The following is a 23,355-nucleotide window of genomic DNA, read 5'->3' as shown; positions in this document are numbered from 1 at the left end:
ACCAAAAATATACTAGCTTTCTCATGCAAACAATGCTATTTAGGTAGTTCATATTTGTTACTCTCAATTCTAACCCTAATCAACAATACACTACTTAATACATTCTTGTAGTAATAAAATTCAATCCATGTAGCAACGGCAATCAACATTACAAATGACAAGAAATACCTATGAAACAATAACTATAGTACTTCTATGTCCATCAAGTTGCTTAAATAAGACTTCAACTCAGTATCATAAGAATGAATTATATTTATGCACGAATATAGAAACAATGTTTCCCTCATTGTCAAACCTTAGCCACAACATCAACAAATATATTGTGCTTTTAACCATGCTCTTGCCTTCTCCTAACACTAAGCAAAACTCATAACTATGACTTTATTTTTCATCACAATGATATCCCATATATTGTAGACAATTGTGACATTTTTTAATGACCAAACATGCACAGAAAAATTTAGTAATTCATGTCTTTAACACAATCAAGAATAACCTATAAAGCATGGTCAATAGTAAAAATATAGTCCATGATGCATTTAAAGTTGTGTCATTATTCCATGTGCCCTAACTGATGCTAGTGTTTTATTTCTTCGTTTTATGATAGGAATTGATCCATAATTCACCAGTCATTTTGTATCTATCATTCCACTCAAAATGATTAACAATTATTAGATTCGATAATAAAGCATTGTTGTCATACCTTATAGAGTGTTTTTATGAGCTAGATAGAACAAATCACACCTTGACACCTATGCACCTCATATCCCTTCTTAGGTATAATTTAGTTCTTTTACATCCATGATCACCCAGAGAAAAATATAGAGAGCATGCAACGATTACCATACAAACTCCATTTCACTCATGAAACCATGAATGCACCAATGATATTATAATAATGTCAACAAATAAGAGACATATTCTTTATGCTAAAAAAAATAAGATTAGGCCAATGAATCCTTACCATCAAATCACATTGATTTTGAAAGAATTTTTCCCTATCCCGAAAGAAAAACATATGAAAACTAAGGAAGAATGCACCATATCTTCATCACTTCAAGCAAACATCATATTATTATCAATCATCCATGTGATTATACTTAATCACTCATCATTACATCAATTCTCCTCAATTTATGCTACATAGGTATTACATGCAATTAGATAAACAACCATACCCCAAATCATAGACTTATGCCCATTGAATCTTATTAGATTACCATTAGGTTAAGAGATGCACCTTGCACCAAAACAAAGCAGAATAAAAACGACTATGCACCAAACCAAGACTCCTCATTGCAACATCTGTATGCTAGTTCAAATCATAACATAGTAAAAAATGCACCATTGAATGTCAAATATGGTCTGTATATATATATAGTCATTGAGACTATATACATACCATGGGAGAGTCTATGCTATTTTCGATAGGAACTAAGTGAAGGAATTGACCATCAATTGCATGAGAATTTATCATGGTGAAGCTGACTTGGAGAGCCATGATACTAATATGAAAACTATATAATTACCACCAACACCAAACCAAGATAATTAGCCCCAAAAAAAGAAAACAATGGGAATAGAGACATTGATTTCCAATTAGTAATCTAGGTTGCAGATGTGGTTTATGAAATGCAAATATCAATTGTGGACACAATTTAGCCATGACTATTTTTCGTTTATTTCTTAAATTTAAAATTTTGTTAAGTCGATCCAAAAAAAAAAACCCAAGATTCATCCCATTGTAGATCTATGTCAATATTCATGCCATGCCCCGTCCACTATAGATCCATGTTGACATCAATGCCGACACATATCTCATCAAATTTATAGTAAACTTATCCACCAATTTTATAGGAAAAAGATACACACTCATAGATACCATCATGCCCATTCTCACCACCACATAGCCTAAAAATATGTCATTCTCAAAACACCCATTTCTCAAGTTATTTGAATCCATATCCATCATATCCTTGGAAAATAAAAGTTCCACCTAAGTAGTTCCTTCTAAAAAAACAACAAATCGGTTTACTTCACCCTTCACTCTATAACTAAAAGGGCTTCTTCCTCTACCATGTTTGGATATCTCAATTCTCTTCCCTATAGAGACATTATTAATCATATCTTAATGTTATTATCTATAAATATCTTCAAAACTCTTTTTAAACCACATATAACTCTAAAGCATGATTTTAGAATTGCGAAGGATAAATTTGATTCTGCTTTAGGCCATGGAGTTGGCTAAATTTGTTGCCTTTATGACAAATCCTATATTCGCCAAATAGGTAGATCAATTAGAACTTGTCTGCATGAACATATATCTAATACATTCGACAACCACATCTCTAAGTTCACGATTAAAAAGGACTTCATAAGGATGAAGAAAAACAAAAATCACAGCATCAACAACTTTTTACTTTTCTCAAATAATTCAAGTAGCTCTTAGATTTTAAAAACCCAAGAAATTTTAGTTGAGCAAATAGATACAAATTTAGTGAATAATGAAAACCTAATATTCATTATTGTCCGGAGAGGTGCTCTACAACTGAGTATGGGGTAGATTTCACATAAATATAAATGTAAAAATAAACATAAATATTTAACATATAATGTTTAACATTTAACATTTTTAATGTAATGCTAGTCTTATTTAGAAATCAATCTAATTATTATTATGTATAAACACAATATAAATTTAAAATATAAAGAAGTTTATGAACACTGAAAAAATAGGTTGGTAAATAAATAAAAATATAAATAAATTAGAGGTATGGTAAAAAAATAAAGCCTCTTCTCCAAAGGTATCATAAATAAATAAAAATATAAATAAACTAGAGTTATGTAAATAAATAAAACCTATTTTTATATTTAGTCAATAAACCTTTTTATATCTAGGAAGACTCAAAAAAGAGGTTTAATTTAGGTGAAGCCTATGGTCCAAATACCATTTTAATAACATGGGCTAAATACCATGGGCGAGATACCATATTTATAAAAAAGGTATGTTAAATTAATAAAAATATAAATAAACTAGACGTATCGTAAATAAATAAAATATTTTTTTATATATGCCCCATAATCCATTTTATATTTAGGAACAATAAAAAATGAGGTTTTATTTAGGTGAAGCTTATGGGCCAAATACCATGGGCCAAATTATTATTAATACCATGCAAAAAAGTTATTAACCCTAGTATTAATATTAATAAAAATAAAGATGGCACATGGTATTCACCCATGGTATTGAGAACCAATTGTATTGACCCATGGTATTGACAACCAACTATAATGACTCATGGTATTCACGAATGTAGCGTATTTAAAGCGGGAATTAAACCATTATAGATCCATCTTTACTCTCGATCTATGGGAGGGATCAAATATCTTGATATGCAAACTAGCATAGAGTGAAAAAAGATTTGATCCCTCTTGGGGGTTGGTAGATCCAGAGTAAAGATGGATCTATGCTCGTCTATTTCAATAAACTGCTTCAACACAATCTAAATATTCTACATTTTCGTGTTTTTGTGTGAATCCAACAACCCAATTTTCGGTGAGAATGCCAATTTTCGGGTCAATTTTCATTGTTTAAATTGCAATTTTGAACATAAAAATGGATTCAGCACCATAGAAAACCTTGGTTTTAGATGAAATAAAATGAAAAACATTTTCTTTTCTTTTTCTCTATATTTTTTTTATCTGCAACATCAAACCCTGAATTTTAGATTAAAATTTCATGAAAAATAAGCCTTGAATTTTAGATTAAATTAGATGGAAAATATTTTCTTATCTTTTTCTCTTTTTTTTAGCCATGGTGAATGGGTAACTCATTGCAGTAATCTAAGAAATGCTCAAAGTCAAATCCATTTTAGATTAAAAGATTTCCTTATATTTTTCTATTTCTTTTTTTTAGCCATAGTGAATGGGTAAATCATTGGAGTAATCTACACAATGACCAACTTAGAACCCCAAATTTAAGATGAAATTAAATGGAAAATATTTTGTTTATTTATTTCTTTCTTTGTTTTTTTAACCATGATGAATGAGTAAGCTATACAAATGCCCAAGATCAAACCTCTTACTTTAGATGAAATTAAATGGAAAATACCTCTCTTTCTCCCTTATATCTTTCTCTAAGATGGTTGGGGAGCCTATTTCTTGAACCTTATGACAATAACCCAAAAATGTCAACCTCCTCTTCAACTTTTCCTCTAACCATTTTTTATTTTTCTTTCTTATTATTTCTTTAACCTCATTCTTATCCTATCTCTTTCCCTACTTGATAATTATTATTTCTTTTAGTTTGTGCTCTTCCCCTCCCCATTTAGATATTTTTACCCCTTCCCACTTAGATATTTTTACCCCTTCCTACTAAGGTATTTCCTGAATGATCCTTCATTGTTATATTTTTTCTTTTTGCCCCTCACTTAGATATTTTTATCCATTCCCACTTAAATATTTCTTTCGGGATCCCCTAATTGTTATATTTTTTCTTGTTTGCTTGCTTTCCATCATATTGTTTTCAGGTTAAGCTTCCCTCTTCCTCAGTCTTTTTTAATCACTTATTCTTTTAAAATGATTTAATTTATTTTCTTTGTTTATTAATGTCACGACTCCACGGTAATTATACCTAATAAAAAAAATTTGATTGCAAAACCTATGCTTTATGTCCATCCATATATTCGACATGGAATATCCACATGTATATATATACTTCACTTCTAAGTACTGGACATACTCCTATGATTAAGCATATATATAACTTTCAACTCAATAACGTATTGACCTATTATTATATGAATCATTGATGACTATACGATTAAGGTTAAGTCAATGGATGGCATTCATCGGATTCACTATTCCGACCAAACCCCGGTGCCAGGTGGTGAACGAATGTTTTAATGTCTTCACCTACCCCTGCCAGGTGGCTAGCACCGTGCAGAGGCCATGTTAAGTCTCGGTAGAATCGCTGGGGTTTGCGCGCAAAGCCTCCATTCGGATGAACGGCCAGGATTACATGCTCAAATCCAAGGGTTTACAATCATTCCAGGGTTTAGTGGGTTTATATACCACCGAGTCACTGTTTTCGGGTTCATTTGCATCTGTTTGGGAGAGGGCCGCATACTGCTCAGCTCGGTAGCCCTTCATGCACCAGCTATCAAGTCTTGCAACGCCATTCCAGGTACTCCGATGACTATTGCCCGCCATCTACAGGTCTTTCCTCACTGATAGATTTATATATATATTTATACAGTGCTCTTGCTACGTTTTGGATTACTATCGACATGAGCTAACCTTGTATGTTTTTCCGCTTGCAGGTATTTGCTTCGGAGTCCTTCTGTCGCTCGAAGAGCGATTATGTAACCGCTGTGCTCACAGGTATTTACCCCATCACGATTCGATGCAGAGTCTGCGATTTAATCTTGATAGGTGAGGGTTATTGTTATACGACTTGTCTTATAATGATTTTCTCAGCTTGAGGAATTCCTCATGGCGATATTTCTCTTAATGCTTCAGGGTTCCATCGTTCGGTCAAACCCTGGTTCGAGTCGCGGTTGGCCATTTCATGCCTGAACCCGCGACCTCTTTGATTTGTACAGTCTTATGTTAAATATCAGTTTGGCAGTATGCCCAGGTTTCATGTGTACTTGTTTAAGGGTTCACGGCCCTCCGTCGAAACCGAAATGTTCCAAATGAATTCAAGACATTCACTCGTTTACTGTTTCTCGTACTGTCGAGAATGTTTAATATGAACTCTCAAGTTTTTGTATGTATTTATGAAGGACGAGAACCTTCTTCAGCTCTCTGGACATTTGGATAAATATACTGTCACCGTACCCAACAGAGTTTCTGTCTATTATAATGTTAATATGTTTTTTCTTGAATACAATGCATATGTTTATCATTTGGTATAGTTTATACTAGCAATCTGCCCTGTTTTACCTGCATATAATCTTGGTTTAAGAATGTCTTTATGCTCGACGGATTATACGGGATTACTGTTATTCTTTTGTTCACAGAGAATTGTTTATTTCATTGAGGGTTGTATGGTAACAGTCGTATCTTCACTGGTTATACATGACTATTCCACGGCAGTTGTATGGCCATTCCCTCCGCGGGGTTTGGTTACCAGGTGACATCGTGTCGCCCTTACAATGTTAACGACACTACTCCCTGTGCTCTATACCGGTTGGGTATTGGTAACGGTATCACCGTGATTTCTTTTACACTAGTTTTCGAGCATAATGAAGTTTAAACCCTTAGCACAGGGTCTGTTTACATTTCTTTGTTACAGTCTTACTATATACTATGATCAGCATTAATATTTCAACGTGTTTCTTGTCTTATTTAGAGTCACGATAATTCTCTTGCCGTTCTGTTGTTTTCTTTGAATCCTACTATTGTTATATAGTGTAATGCATCTTTCTAATATGCACTTAAATACTCTGCGTACCGTTAGGGTCTTTCTGGACTCTGGTACAATTTGTATATAGATAATATGCTCTTGTTTCTATACAGATAACATACATTGGTTCTATACTGTTATTATGAAGCATTTCTAAATAGATAATATGCATCAATTTCCATACTGTTAGCATGCAAGATATACAGCAGATGGTCTCTGTTCTTTCTGTCTTAATAACCAGTTCTAGGTATTCATAGGAACTCTTTCTAACATTATATATTCCTTACATCTAGTTAGCAACAGAGACTTAGATTTAACTGTACTTTCTTCCTATACACTCAGTATACTGATACAGAAATCTGAGTCTGGTGAATAACTCGTACCTGGTCTACCAGCTACAAGAGTTAATGCTCCAGAAGTTCACCTGCATTTTACATACTTGCTCTTAACCACCCAGCCTTGAGATCCATGAGTACGTTGGATTCTCCCCCCGAGCTATCTTGCAGGCCTGCAGCCCTCAACAAGACTCAAGCACCTGAGTGCTTGGGTTATCTGATCCTCACCAGACTTAACCCTCCTTTACTTCCTTTTCCTTTCTTAGAATTTCTTCCCTTGTCTATCACCACAGCCCAGGGTTTTCCCCCCAGCACTTTTCCTGAGTGAAGGGTTAGTTTTCTTTCAGTTTCATAACTGTTTCCTTTTCTTTAGAGATCCTCCCTCCAGGAGGTTGCCATCATTTTCCAAAAAAAAATATAAATTCCATTTCATAATAAAATAATATCATTTTAGTCACAGTAACTAACAATCCACATTAATTTCTTACCACAGTAACATTTCATTTTTACATGTTTTACGGGATCATCACAATTAATCACTTATTCCTTTTAAAATGATTTAATTTATTTTATTTGTTTATTATTTTTACCCAACATTGCATTTTTCCCTTTAAATTTTTTTTGATATTTTAAATTTTAGATTCTAATTTTAAATTATATCATTGACTTTTTATTTTCATTTTAGGTTTTTTTACTTGATAGTTATATATTTAATTTTTATTTTATTAAATTTGTTTTAAATGTTATTATTATTATTTGGTTCGTTCTTATTAACTATGTTTAACGATTATTATATTTTAATTATTATTTTTTCTTAAATCAAATTTTCCGAAAAGCTACTAGGTTTGTATCCCCACATATATATATATATATAAAATTAAGAGTATGGGTAAATATGGGTAGAGAAGCTCTTCAGATTTGGACTCTGAACATAACTCAAAGTCAATTAGCAAACACTTTCAGGAACAGAACGTTGGCACACCGCAAGCCATATATAATCATATACTTCGGCAACGATATATAAAGTGTCCATTCGAAATTCTTAGTTTCTTAAGTTCACACTCCAGCGAAAGACGTGCGCCAGATTAAATAAGTTCTATCTGAAATATCAACGCTCTGTTTATGTCTAGAAATAGAGCCGAGGCAACTTAATTTTTTAATTTTATTTTTCTATTTTAAAGCAGAATGGCAGGTTGAAGAATTCCACAGTTGGTTTGTAGAGAGTTACTAAAATTAAAAAGGGGCGATTAAAATTCTACCCTATATCTGGATCATGAGTCGCGACTGATATTGGCTTTGCTACTTTTTGTTTTGACTCTGCAGTTTTAATATCCGAAGCACCTGCGCGCGTCATAGGAAGAATAACAGTCCGGCTTATTTGGTAGTCCGTGATCAAACAAAGAGCCGTAAAAGTTGCGATTGTTGAAATCGAAGGAGAAGGCCGAAGAGGTCGAGAAGAAACACGCGAGCCTGAGAGTAGCAGTCGCCGTAGGAGTATCGCAAACCCTTCCTCTTTGCCCCGCCGTAGTGCTCGGAGGAGGAGAAGTAGGAATGTGGACAATGACAGGAGGAGCGAGGCAGAGAGTAGCAGTCGCGGTAGGAGTATCTCAAACCCTTCCTCTTCTTCACGCCGTAATGTTCGGAGGAGGCGAAGTAGAAGTAGAAGTGTGGACAATGACAGGAGTAGGATTGGAACTCTGGATAATGACAGGAGTAGTAGGAGTGGAACCGTTGATAATGACAGGAGGAGGAGTACGAGTGGAACCCTGGATAATGGCAGGAGGAGGAGCAATAGGAGTAGCACTAGAGTGGATGGTACGATCATTAGTTCGGATGAACCCAATGATGACAATGACGTGAGCATCAGGAGAAGACAAACAGCCAGAATGATGTTGGGTATTTTTACATGGGAAAATACCAAAACCAAACAAAATAAACATCACAGAGTCAATGCTCTGTTTCCTTTGTTCCAGGACCTTTGCACAGGGAAACTATTAAAACAGAATGACTCATAACAGTCCATTACACAGTCACAACAAACACATCTATCGATTTAAAACAAAAAGACTGATACATATTTCATCCTCTGTGCAGAGAGGGATTTACAAAACAAACTCTGTTGCCCTCACAGATTTTCAACTGCTGTGGAGATTTCATAAACATCATGGTGTTCCTCTGTTCTTCAATGGGAAGAGGAAAACATTGCATCCCTGTTTTTAAAATTCTTTTCCCTTGCTCTCTCTTGCGCATACCATGCGCAACCTTAATGCACACCACAAAAAAAACTTTGCTCCACTGTGCGCAGGCACACATACATTACATTGTCAACTGCAGCACCATTCCAATGATATCTCGCACTGCTGTGCGTTTAAAAACTAACCCACACAACACTACGCAACCACCACTCCATTACAAAAAAAACTACGGCACGTAAACTATATTTATGTCAACGTATATATAAAAACATATATAAAAAAAATATAAAACATATTAAACGTGCCCATAACTATATTAAAGGCATGGGACGTATGCCCATCACCTTATTAAAGGCCTCACCAAAAAACTACGACAAACATTAAATTCCATAAATTTTTCCATCCGGCGGTCAAACCAAAAACCATTACCGCACGCAAAAATGTGATTTGACGTGGGCCCGTGCACCTTCGGGAAATCGACGGCTGAGATCGGGCGCCCTGATCACTTGCCTGATCCAACGAGGTTCGCACACCAACCTCGGGAAAAACAAACGGACTTTAGCGTCCGGGGAAAGCTGTTTCGGCTGCTGTACAGGGGACGCGTGGCGCAGTTTGATTGTGTCGGGGCCCCTGCTACGGATACCGCCTTCTGCGAATGGTGGTGCGGGGAGACCGGGCCGGTTTCGTTCTGGCGGTTTTGGGTGCAGCGGTTTGGGCGTTGGTACGACTGCTGAGTCGACTGCCCACGTCCGCCTGCTGCCTGCAGTTGGAATTAACATTCCAACACTCCCCTTTAATTTCAACTGCTGGGCATTAGGACATACCCAAACACTTCCTCACATAGAGGGATTCACCAACTGCTTCTGATGCAGTTCACAAACAAACAAAGTTGTCTTCCTCTTAATAGAGGGATTAACCTGAAACTGCGCTTAAGAGCACCTTCCTCATGACAGAGGGATTCACCATTACAATGTGCTGAAGAGCACCTTCCTCATGATAGAGGGATTCACCTGTTATAAAAAACATCTTCCTCTTAACAGAGGGATTCACCAAATGACTATGCTGAAAAGCATCATCCTCTTGATAGAGGGTTTCACCAAATGACTGTCTCAAATGCAGTTCCAAAACAAACAATCATTGCACTACTGTGTGTGCAAACTCATTACAATGTTCTCTTATGTTGCTGCATATTCTCTGCTGCACTGTTGTGCCATCTTCTTTGTTGTGTCTACCCCACACTGGTGTGTCTACACTTGCACTGCTTGTGCACTTTTCAAAGACAAGATACTCTATCTTTTCTGGAACAATTACACTGTCTCAACTTACAAATTTACACTGTTGTGTGTAAACATTTCTTACACTCACTGCTGTTGCATATATTGCATTTCAATTCAATGAACAACAAATTCATTACATTTACCTTTACTACTGTAAGGAAAATTTCTTTTGCATGTGCTGCTGTTCAAAACTTTTATTTCTTCAACAAAACTTCATGCTGCTGCATTTTCTTATTTGCATTGATGTGTGCTTCTCCTTCTTGCCATCATGGTGCTGTCCATAACTTCTTGCTGCTGCATTTTTCATATTCACTGTTGTCCATACCCATAACCATAGACTCTGTCATCCCTGGGTTTTTATTTGCTGCTGCGTTGCCTTTGCAATTTGCACTATGGCTGCCTTTTGTTTCATCATACTGTTGTGTGCCCATACACTAACTCTTTACTCTCCATTACTTGCACATAGAGAGAAATCATCCTCACGCTGTTTTGCGCTGCATTCTCCACACAACAAAAAAAAATTAACACGGGCTACTGCCTTTTCTTTTTACACCCTTGCTTCACACATTCTTAGTCTTCATTCAATTTTTTTTACACAATGCACTGCTGTGCAGTTCCTTTCATTTTTCTGCTACCACACATTATCATTCACCCATGTGCATAAAAAATCTGTTGTCCCTGTTTTTCTTTAGGCATTTCTGTGCATGTTGCATTGCATACAAAAAAATATTACATTTTTCACTGCTGTGTGAAAAATTTCATTACATTCTCAGCCAGTGGCCATTTACGCTCTGCTGCGTTTTGCCTTCTTCTAATTTTCTTATCACTGCTTTGCATTTTCATTCCCAATACAAAACATTTTCCATCTGTTGTGTATTATACTCACTCTGCTGTGAGTATATTCTCTCACATTACATAGAAGGAAACTACCTTCCATTGCTATGCATTTCAATGCATGTGCTCCATAACAAAAAAAATTTAAACTGCTGTTTTATGTTTTGTCCTCCCACTGCTGTGAGGGTTTCCATGCTTTGCATACTTTTCTTATTGTGCTGCTGCACTTCACATTTGAGCGCTGTCCCCTTTTCTTTTCTACTATTATAGTAGATTTAACTTCATATTTTTCCTTATAAAAAAAAATCTTCATCAAGGAGTGACTGTTAATACAGTTCAACAAGTAAAAATTACAAGCTCCCCTTTAATGTATGCTTGTCTTCTTTTGGCAGACTCTTCTCAAAACAAATTTAGATCCACTGGGGAGTTCAAGGGGTTTTCAGATTGCCTTTCCTTCCTTCTCCATACTTGTGTAACTTTCTTCTTTTGCATGAGTCTAGCTTGTGTAAGAGCCCATGTCAAGTTACAATCTCGTGCCATATGCCCAATGTTATGACACTTGAAACATTCAACATTGTTCATGAATAACATTTCATGACTTCTTCTAAAATTGTTTCTTGGAGATTTTCGGAGACCACAACATTTATCTTTATGAAATGCTCTACAGTCTTTTGCTATATAACCAAAGTTTGAACAAGCATAACAATAACCATAAAATGAACTTTGGTACCTGGGAGATGGAGGTTTTCTTGATGTACTTCTGAAGCCTTGCTGCCTTGAGATCCTTCGATGATCACCATTGCCTCTTAATTCTTTGACATCAGCTACATTTCTTCTTGGAGCTGGTTTTCTGCTTGGAGCAGGATTTCTTCTATTGCAGCCTTCATTTTTCTCCTTGCCTTTGCTGGAACTAGGAGCATCACCATCTCTTTCTGGCTTCTTCACATCTCCTTTGCTTAAAGCATCCTCATCCTTGTTTGAGGGTTCACCTACATACCCAAGTCCTGATTTATCAGATGGAGATCTGTGATAGTTGAGCATGTCATCCAAAGCTTGAGAGCTCTTCATGATTTTGTTCATCCCTTCAACCTTCTTCCTGAGGAGGACAATCTCTTCTTCTAGCTTTTCACATTCATTATTTTTCTTTGCTAGTTGTCCCTCAGTTTCTTCCTTGCTACGAGTAGCTTCAGCTGCTGCTATTTTGAAGGAGATAATATTTGTCTTCATTTTGGAGATTTCTTAATCTTTTGCTTGACTGCTCTTCATTTTCTTTTCAGCTCCTTGTGCCTGCTTCCTGGCTTCTTGTAGTTCAGACTTAAGGGAGGAGACCTCTACCTTGTACTGTCCAATCTCTTCCACAAGCTTATTCACTTTCTTGTGTCTTTGTTCAAGTTGACTTGTCAAGGCATCTTCCTGCTTCTTTGCACTATTCAGCTGATTTGTCATGGATATGACTTCTTCATGATGTTTCTTCTTGCATTGGTCAAGCTCCTTCTTAAGCTTGGCAAGCTCTTCATCCCTTTCTCTTACTTGAAGCTTGATGAGGTCAAGCTTCTCATTCTCAGCTTCTATGATGGGTTCATAAGTTTCTTCTTGACTCATTGTCATGGTCAGTGCTCCCTTTGCATGAAGGTCATGCAGTCTGTCCCATATATCCTTTGCTGATGTATATTTTCCTAGATTCCTCTTCACAGAATCAGGGAGTCCATTCAAGATAGTCTTTGCTGCTTGTGCATCATACTCCATGGATTCTTTATCCATCTTGCTGTCATCAATCACTGACTCCCAGACTTCAATCCCCTCAGACATTAGGAAAGCCCTCATCATTATTTCCCATACATCAAAGTTTCCATCAAACTTTGGAGTTTCAAACAAAATGTATTCAAATAAATTTTCTTCTATTTTAATAGAGGAGGGAGACACATTTTTAACAGGCCTGGAGGCTTTCTTCTTTGACCTTGCCATTTTTATCTAGGCTTTAAATACTTGACTGTGTTTTCTTTTTAAATCACTGACTGTTCTCTTAACAGTAATAGAAAGGAAAGCTTTGAAAAGTACCTTAACTCTTTTGGGTGAGTCTTCACACTGCTGGAGAAGTTTGACTGCTGCAACCACACCTTCCTTCAGCTTCTTTGAGTCTTCAAAGAGCCTGGACTAGCTCTGATACCACTGTTGGGTATTTTTACATGGGAAAATACCAAAACCAAACAAAATAAACATCACAGAGTCAATGCTCTGTTTCCTTTGTTCCAGGACCTTTGCACAGGGAAACTATTAAAACAGTATGACTCATAACAGTCCATTACACAGTCACAACAAACACATCTATTGATTTAAAACAAAAAGACTCATACATATTTCATCCTCTGTGCAGAAAGGGATTTACAAAACAAACTCTGTTGCCCTCACAGATTTTCAACTGCTGTGGAGATTTCATAAACATCATGGTGTTCCTCTGTTCTTCAATGGGAAGAGGAAAACAGTGCATCCCTGTTTTTAAAATTCTTTTCCCTTGCTCTCTCTTGCGCATACCGTGTGCAGCCTTAATGCACACCACAAAAAAAACTTTGCTCCACTGTGCGCAGGCACACATACAATACATTGTCAACTGCAGCACCATTCCAATGATATCTCGCACTGTTGTGCGTTCATTACAATTCCATGAGCTCTCGCACTGCTGTGCGTTTAAAAACTAACCCACACAACACTACGCAGCCACCACTCCATTACAAAAAAAACTACCGCAAGTAAACTATATTTATGTCAACGTATATATAAAAACATATATAAAAAAAATATAAAACATATTAAACGTGCCCATAACTATATTAAAGGCATGGGACGTATGCCCATCACCTTATTAAAGGCCTCACCAAAAAACTACGACAAACATTAAATTCTATAAATTTTTCCATGCGGCGGTCAAACCAAAAACCATTACTGCATGCAAAAATGTGATTTGACGTGGGCCCGTGCACCTTCGGGAAATCGACGGCTGAGATCGGGCGCCCTGATCACTTGACTTGGCTGATCCAACGAGGTTCGCACACCAACCTCGGAAAAAACAAACGGACTTTAGCGTCCGGGGAAAGCTGTTTCGGCTGTTGTACAGGGGACGTGTGGCGCAGTTTGATTGTGTCGGGCCCTTGCTACGGATACCGCCTTCTGCGAATAGTGGCGCGGGGAGACCGGGCCAGTTTCCTTCTGGCGGTTTTGGGTGCAGCGGTTTGGGCGTTGGTACGACTGCTGAGTCGACTGCCCACGTCCGGCTGCTGCCTGCAGTTGGAATTAACATTCCAACAAATGAGTGTTACACATTGGGAATACATCAATCTCGTCGAACCCTGCAACTGTTACACAGCAGAATTACATCACAAGTGACAATGCGGGAACACAAGCGAGACGAACTCTGCGTCCAAGGAGGCAAGAATTTATTTTCAATACTTTGGAGGAAGCTCAAATTTTGGAACAAGCTCATCTTTTGATGCTGATAGCCGACGTTGAGCCCATCCGACGGGCTGATAGAGCCGCCGTGCAGCAGTTGCCCTTTCTGAAGAACATATCAATAACAACAATGATAATTCAACGTGCCCAATTTGCCGGGAGAAATACCAAGTAGGGGAGGAGGCACGCGTAATGGAATGCGGGCACATGTACCACAAGGCCTGCATATTTGAATGGCTGGAAAACCAACCCACCTGTCCGCTCTGTCGATTTCAAATGCCAGTTTCTTAGATTTTATTTCTTTGCTATTTAGTAGGTTGTGATTTCATTAAATAAATACTGCAGTGCGAGGTTGTGATTGGATTAAATAAATACTGCAGTGTCATGGTTGTTATTTCATTAAATAAATAATGCAGTGCCATATCCAAACCTGATCAACTGTGTCATACTGATTGGTCAAAATACTGGTTATGAAAGATTCCTCATCTTACGGTTTCTTTAGGATTTGCTGAAACAACTTAATTCCTTTCGTTTGATGAAGGTCCGGTTTGTTTCTGTTTCCTATTTGCTTTTTGCTGTATAATTTCATTATGTAGGTTTTAGTACATGAATATCTTGAGTTTCAATATGTAAAAGATTGCGTATGATCATGGATCATTTTTCAAATTCAATGTGTTTTGTTGGTTTTAAAATTAAAAAAGCGTCGCAAAATATTTTACGTTCGTTTATTGATGGTTACATATGTATTACTTGTCTAGAATATATTTTTAGATAAAATGAATGGAGGTATTTGTTATTTTGGTGAATATTTTCAAATGGTTAGATGTATTGGTTATTTTGGTGAAAGATGTGATTCTTAGATGTATTGGTTATTTTGATAAAATTGTAAAAAAAATTCTTAAGAAAAATAGAAAGTAGAATAATTGATATGTGTATTGGTTATTTTGGTGAAATATGTTAAATTGTTAGATGTATTGGTTATTTTGGTAAAACTGTAAAATTTATTTCTAAAAAAATAGAAAGTAGGATAATTGATAGATGTATTAGTTATTTTGGTGAAAAAAGTGAAATTGTTAGATGTATTGGTCATTTTGGTAAAACTGTAAAATTTCTTCCTAAAAAAATGTAAAATTGTTAGATGTATTGGTTTTCTGGTAAAACTGTAAAATTTCTTCCTAAGAAAAATGGAAAGTAGAATAATTGATAGATATATTGGTTATTTTGGTGAAAATGTGAGATTGTTAGATGTATTTGCTTTATTTTGATAAAACTGTAAAATTTCTTCATAAGAAAAATGGAAAGTAGAATAATTGATAGATGTATTAGTTATTTTGGTGAAAATGTGAAATTATTAGATGTATTTGTTATTTTGGTAAAACCGTAAGGCTCAAGCCTATACCATGTAACAAATCATAAGATATAGGCAACATAGCTAATGAGTGAGTTTGAGCCTTAGGCTCAAGCCTACATGATGTAACAAATCATTTGATGTAAACAAGATCTCTATCGGGTGGACAAACACGTGGCCTTAAATCTTTAGAAATTACACCATTTTCTTCTTCTAAAATATTGAGTTTGAACCGTAGGCTAAGCCTACATCATGTAACAAATCATTATCTGTCTACAAGATCACTAACAAGGGGATGAACTAGGGGGCTTAAATCATTAAAGATTGGACCATTTTCTTCTTTCAAAAGATTGGACTGAATCTGTAACCAAAGTTGAGCTTAAATCCTTAGAGATTGGACCATTTTTTTTCAAAATCATGTAACAAACCATTAGTTGTCTACAAGATCGCTAACAAGTGGATGAACTAGGGGGCTTAAATCATTAGAGATTGGACCATTTTCTTCTTTCAAAAGATTGGAAGGAATCTGCAACTAGATTTGGGCTTAAATCCTTAGAGATTGGACCATTTTTTTCCTCAAAAAATTGGATGGAATATTTGTTACTAGATTTAGATGGTTAGATTGGCATGTTGATGAATGAGATCACTTTCTAATTCTCATAGAATTGGTATCAGTGGGTCAGACATATCTTAGATGTTTTAAATTTAACTTTGCTAGACTAATGTTGCTTAGTTGAATGAATCTAATTTTGTGGATTTAATAAAAGATACCTAGCTTTGTTTGATAAGTGTGTGAGAGAATTGTCAATTATATACTTTGGAAAAAATTTAAAAGTATTCAAAATTGTCTTTTCATTTTTTTAGAATTTTAATATTTCAAATTTTATTTTAAATTATATGATGGTTTTTTTATTTTTATCTTTTGTGATTTTATTGAATTTTTTATTTTGTTCCTTATTTTATTAAATGTGTTTAATGATTATTAGTGGCTTATACCTTTGATCTTGATGCAAGGAGGCCTTCAACATCAAGGCACTGATTATATGCTTCCCTCTTTGTTTTAATCATAAATAAAAAGCATGTTTGACTTCCTATAAGCTTGTCTATGATGGTTTTCTTAGTACAACACCTTGATCTATTATCTAACTTATATTGGAATGCATATGATATGATCTCTCTTGTTGTTGCCTTTTGATCTCTCTTGCAGGTCCTTGGACACAAGGAATAGCTAAGAGTGAGCATGGGAGCTAAGGGATTGGGATCATACTTAAAGGTTGAGTGCACAGAAGAGAGGTAAGCCATCTCTCTTTCTCATTTTTCATTGTGATCTGGGTTAGGAAGTTTGCTTGTTTTATCATGGGTGTTCCTAGACCCACACATTGGGCTTGAGGGATCGCTTCTATCCATAGAAAGGATTGGCTGGTTAACAAATTAGAGAACTTTTTGGGGACACACCTTTTTCATCCTCAAGTTTGTAATTTGAATTGTTGGTGTCTTAGGGGATCAGGTCTAGAGATTCTTCCTCAGACTTTTGCACAGAGCATGTTTTATTAGTGACTGTTGAGCTAAAAAACGTGTCTTCCACTGTTTACCCATGTTGAAGACGAGCCCTGAGTTTTCTATGAAAAGTAGTGTTGCAAGCAAGGGCTTTTCTATGAAAAGTAGGGGTGATAACCCTTCAACAAAGTGCACTGAGTTTTCTATGTAAAGTAGTGATGCAAGAAAGGGTTTTGCAATTAAAGGTAGCAGCAAGTGTATTTCTATATAAAGTAGTTTTGGTCAGTCAATGTGAGAATTTTTAGGGTCGCAACATAAAACTCTAGTGTGACATGGTCTCTAGGTCCCTTCTCTGCATTATCTAAATCATTCTATGAATATATTCTTCCAATTTCTTAATGGAATGCAAAATATTGTCTCTTGCTTGAAGCTGTAAAAATTCGAAATTTGATTGATTTTTTTTAAGTTTTGAGTCAATTGAGATCTTTGTTTATTACTTGTCTGTTTGATAGCTATTGATTGTTCTATTAATTAAACATTGATTTCTCTTTTTCATTGATTAAAGGAATTAATTTTTCATTTAATTATCTTCATTTCAAAAAAATTACTTTTCATTAAAATTGCATTAGATGACCTGGGTGAAAAGTTATTTTTTGGAATTAATTATTGTAAATAGATCACATTTTTCAATAATTTAGTTTTTTGGTATTGCATTTGGAAAGTGAAAGTGAAAGAACTAGTTAGGAAAGCTTTGTTTGTTGTATTATTCATTGTTGCATCATTGTTTGAATATCTTCCCTTACTATATTCACGTTCATCAAAATGGAAAGAATTATTTTCTCATGATAGTTGCATCATAGGATTTCAGGTGACATCATTTTTAGCCTTAAAATAAAACTAAATTGAAGATAAACTTAAAGATAGGAAGGGACCGTTCTCTAGTACTTTCATGTATATCAGAGGCTCTCCATGCATGCTAAGTATATGGGAACGCTCTCATCAAATAGTTACGCATTAGACATCACTACTATGAAATGCAGTCCCAAGTACTGCCACATATATTTTTGGACTCCCCTATAGGTTTTTATCCATCCATAGGTAGCCGAGTCTGACACCTTGTATATTGTGATACAACAAGCACAACATTCCTGGAGATTGGGTGTCTTATGTTAAGTTCTTGGTTCGAGAAAGGTGTATATTGCAGTTCATTTTTGCTTGGTAAACCTCTATGGGTAGTACCTCATTTCTTATTTATTTTTTGTTCATTTCTAAAACTAATTCACCACTAACTAATACCATTCCTATGGAAATGCTACTTAGTAAATATTAGGTGGAGACTAATGGCAAAAATTCCTCAATCTACCAATCAAGGAGACTCCCCTAAGGGGAATCATAGTACCTCTCCTTCTTTTGGAAATATTGGTGCTTCTGATATGGCAATGTTGTCTCTTCTTACATATACCATTGGTTTACCAGTTTGGTTATTTTCAACCCCTGTGGTTTCGAATGTCCAAACTGTTCCTCAACCGAGCTCTCCTGCACCTAAATAGTATAAATCTCCACTTGATTCTAAAGTTGACACTTTTCCTTCCTCGCCTGTTCGGTCTTCTTCCTTTTCTCCCTCTCTGTCTGGTGAAATATTGCAAGCTAGTAATGAGGTGGATAAGAAGAAGATGAAAAAGATGATTAAGAATAAGAAAAATAAGCAAGGGGGAAACCCAATAGCGATTGCTACCAATGTAACTAATGTTGAGAAACGTTCCAATCAACCTCATAAAGTCAAATTCCCTTGAAATATTTGAAAGGGTGGCCACCTTCTTTGAGAATGTCTTGGTATTCGAAAGATATTGGAAATGTTGGTCCATAGTTTGATATCGAACATTGTCATCAACTTTTGGAGATCATGTTGGTGATAAGCTTTCAACTAGTGACAGTAAAGCCCATAGGAAAAAGGGAAAAGACAAATTTCCTTGTAGGTTATGTGAAGGAAATCATCCTATTCACCTTTGTCCTTATATGGATGAAGGCTCAAAAGTGTTGGATAACCTTACCACTTCTCAACCTCATCTTCTGACTGGTTATTAGAAGCTTTCCTATGACCCTCCACTAGTTGATCAAGTGATTCATCATAAATCATCTCTTGTCAGTCACACATTCTTTGAAAAGTAATCCCATGAGTCTATTTCTAACCAATGATTGGTCAAAAAAATGGATGACCTAATTTCACTTTCAGTTGATCATATCTATCCTTTAAAGAGTGAAGTGTGTACCTCTCAAGCTCTTCTAGTTTCTTCAAATTCGAATGAATTAAGGAGAAATCATTTTGTTACCATGGTATAGGGGGGTGATCCTCCTATTCCCATGGTAAAAGGAGGCGCCTCTTATTCCTATAACAAAAGTGTGTAGTTCTCCCATTCCCATGGCACCCCCTCTGAGTAGTAGGGTTGTTTCGTTTGATTGGAGGCGACTGGAAGGATATTGTCGACCTTCTTATGTTCCATTCTATATCATGATGCAAGCTTATAATATGGTTGTACATAGAAAAATTATAGATGAAGGAGTGTCTATTAGTATTCTATCCTCTACTGCTCAGAAAGCTTTAGGTTCTCCTTAGCTTCTGCTCGTTACCTAGAATTTTTTAGCTTTTAACAGAGGAACCAATCAACCATTAGGGATCATTCCTAAGTTGTCCATTAATTTGGGAGGAAAAACCGTCTATCCTGATGTGATAGTTTTCCAAGGCCCTTTAGATTTTAATATACTCCTTGTTCATGGCTTTGTTTATGTCATGGAATCTCTTGTCTCTTCTCTCTTTCATGTCATATGTTTCCCGCATCAAGGGAGAATTGTGACCATTAATCAACTATCATTCATTAGTCCTAATTTAGTTCCCAATCAACCATCTTCCCTAAATGGTCCTTTCATCAAAGTGGTAGCTTCCCCGCCACAAGTTAATTATGTGGCCACCTATTCCATTCCTGCACTAACTCATGATCTAGTCATTGATATAGTGCATCATGTACTCGGGACATTGGAACATGATATTTCCATCAGATCCCTTGACAAGTATCCCTTCTAGAGTGTTGTTCTCTTTTCCGATGAAAACCTCTTGGAATTCATGTTCTTTCATAGTCCATGATCAAGGTTTCATGAGGATAGTTCTTTTACTATGTCAACCTTGTTAAAAAATGAAATAGGTCCCCATGAGGATAGTTGATTTACTATGTCAACCTTGATAAAAAATGAAATAGGTACCGATGAGGATAATTCTTTTACTATGTCAACGTTTTTAAAAAAATGAGATACGTTCCCATAAGGATAGTTCTTTTACTAGGTTAGCTTCATTAAAAAATGAAATAGGTGTGGAGCACATTTCCTTTTCCTATGTTAAGCTCCTTAAGAAATGAATCAAGGTGTCATGAGCGTGGTTCTTTTGTTGTGTCAAGCGCATTAAAAAATGAAACAAAAACCCTTCCAATTCGATTCTTTAATCATATCTCGTAAAATCCTTGTTGATTCATTCATTTGATGTCATAAGTGAACATTCATTCCATCCACCTATTAGTAACCAGCAGTTGCTTCGGTGAATGAAATGAAGCTTGGGGTCATGTACCTCAAATTGAGTTATTATTTTGGAGGCATGCAAAATCATCTTGAGCCTAGTTTATCTTTGTTTCAATCTTGTGTAAATATAAAACCAATCATAGTTTGTCTCTGTTTCAAGCTTGTGTAGAAATGAAACCAAATCCAAGCATAGTTTTTTCCCCCGTTTTAAGCTTGTGAAAAAATGAAACCATCTTCAAGTATACTCAAGGATAGTTTCCCATGTTTCAAGATTGGGTAAAAAACAAACCATTTCCATTTTACCTGTTGTGATTGCCATTTTTATCAACCTATTTTTTGCTAGATGAGCCTTGGTTTTTTCATTTCATCGTCACCATCTCTTTGGCCAATCATATGCTTTCACTTGGTTGTTCAACAGTTGCTTAAGGGCTTGACCAGAACCAATTACTATCCTTTTATACCACTCATTCGTTTAGGTGGAGGCCTCTTTCAGCTCTTTTCAAACTCCAAAAATATGAAAAGATTACTCAGCACTTGTATTTTCGAACTTGGAAAAGTAAATGAAAAGACATCTACTGGGTATAATTTTAACCCTTTTCTAGACTAAGATAGACTCTTGTATGGAAAAGGAAAACCTTAGTTGACCATGACTAAGAGATTCTCCCAAATATCATTTTCTACCTTTTCAGATTCAAGAGACTATCTATGAAAAGGGACGTTTGGATTTTTCTTTCTCCACTCTTTTTTAAACTCTCTAAACATGAAAAAAATGTTGAGTTACCCCTTTTTTTGACTCCTAAAACTTAAACAATGTAGGACTTGTGACCATGAAGAGACCAAGTTACTCCATCCGAAGGCTCAATAAATTTACTAGGATCAATTCATTTGAATGATGAACTTATACAATAAGCATATGGTAACCTCTTCAAGTTTGTAATTAAAAATAAGGAGGTATTTTCTAGCAATAGTGGGGAAAAATGGAAGTAAACATGTCTTGCATTTTGTGTAAAGGTAACATGTTACTCTTGAACATGACACTCATATGCATTTCGTGTCGGCTTTGGGATATATTCTCTTTGCCACTTTCCTTATTGGATTTGGGAAATCCCTTTTTCTCTGATTCGATCACGCCTATTATCATCATGACCTCCAATTCCATTTTTGAGTCAAGTGTTGCCAAACTCTGGAGTTGTGTCATGGATATGTTGAAGAGAAGTCCTATCTATAGATTCAAACCTCTTCTACATATGTTACCCTCTCTACAATAATTGTGAATCACTCATATCATTTTGAGATATTTTATTTTTGGTGTTGATGATGTGGGAAACATTATGGCCCTCCTTCGAGTGATCACTTCCTGTCAACTTCAACTCATTATCTAAGAATTTTATCTAGAAACTCCCTTTCAGTATCTTGGAGCTTATATGCCTCAATGGAAATTTCTTCATGTTCGAAGATATGTTTACATCATTGGCCTTCGATTGAATGATTTAGAAAGTGTTTGACTTCAGCTCACATATTCACACTTTTAGATTGTGCTGGTGTTAACACCCAGGTTGTTCCCTATGACTCCCAAGGGAATACGGCCGGGGTAACCACTAACCAATCTTTGGATCACAGCCTCTAGCCAAACTGTAATCAGAGAGGGCTCTCTCTTTATGATTTGTCTCTGTTATGATGGTGTTTTAGGCTAGCTATTATGCTCAGGTTTTGTTTTATGTTTTGGTTGAAGGATTTCTTTCAGGTCTTAAGATGTAGTGTTTAGAGAGTACAATATCATTGGGCAATGGAGTCTGGAGTTGTGAAATGCTTAGAAATGAAGGATTGGTGGTGTTCAAACAGCAGGGCCTATTGTGTATCTTAGACAAACAAATTTAGCTTGAATGATGATGTATGTCAACCAACAGAAAGCAATTAAGAATTTTCTATTAAGCTGGTGAGGTGAAAGTGTAACACGCTGCACAGGAGCAAAACTTGAATTCATGTGACAAAGGTCACTGTGAAAGATGTATTCTGAAAGTGCAACAATTAAGAATTACACTTATCAAGATTGCATCTGAAGAAAACATTCATTAACAACACAGATTGAACTCAGGGTATTCACTGAATAAATCCTGAAAGTTATTCTTTCTCCTAGTTGCTAAATATGCAGAGTTAGATAACATATATGGATTTTAACAAATCAAAATACATAACAGAGAGAGTTACAGAGACTTATTGTATGGTGAAATACACAGGAATCCAGCAGCTTTTTAACAGACACCAGAACGCATTCAACACTTCAAAAATCCGAGAAATTCCATCACTTTCTTTATTAACTTCTGAAAGGATTACAGCATAAGAACTTCTTCAGGAGAAATCAACAACAACCCTTGCAAGCTCATGCGAAGGGGACTTTATAGGAATGCTTATACAAAATATCTCAGGCATTGAGTCATCTGAGAGAGAAAAT

Source organism: Pinus tabuliformis, chromosome 5_1 (genome assembly GCF_031772625.1).
Source record: "Pinus tabuliformis cultivar Carrire ecotype Pingquan chromosome 5_1, CPIR1, whole genome shotgun sequence".
NCBI classification, from domain to species: domain Eukaryota; kingdom Viridiplantae; phylum Streptophyta; class Pinopsida; order Pinales; family Pinaceae; genus Pinus; species Pinus tabuliformis.
Note: the sequence above shows the minus strand (reverse complement) of the source record.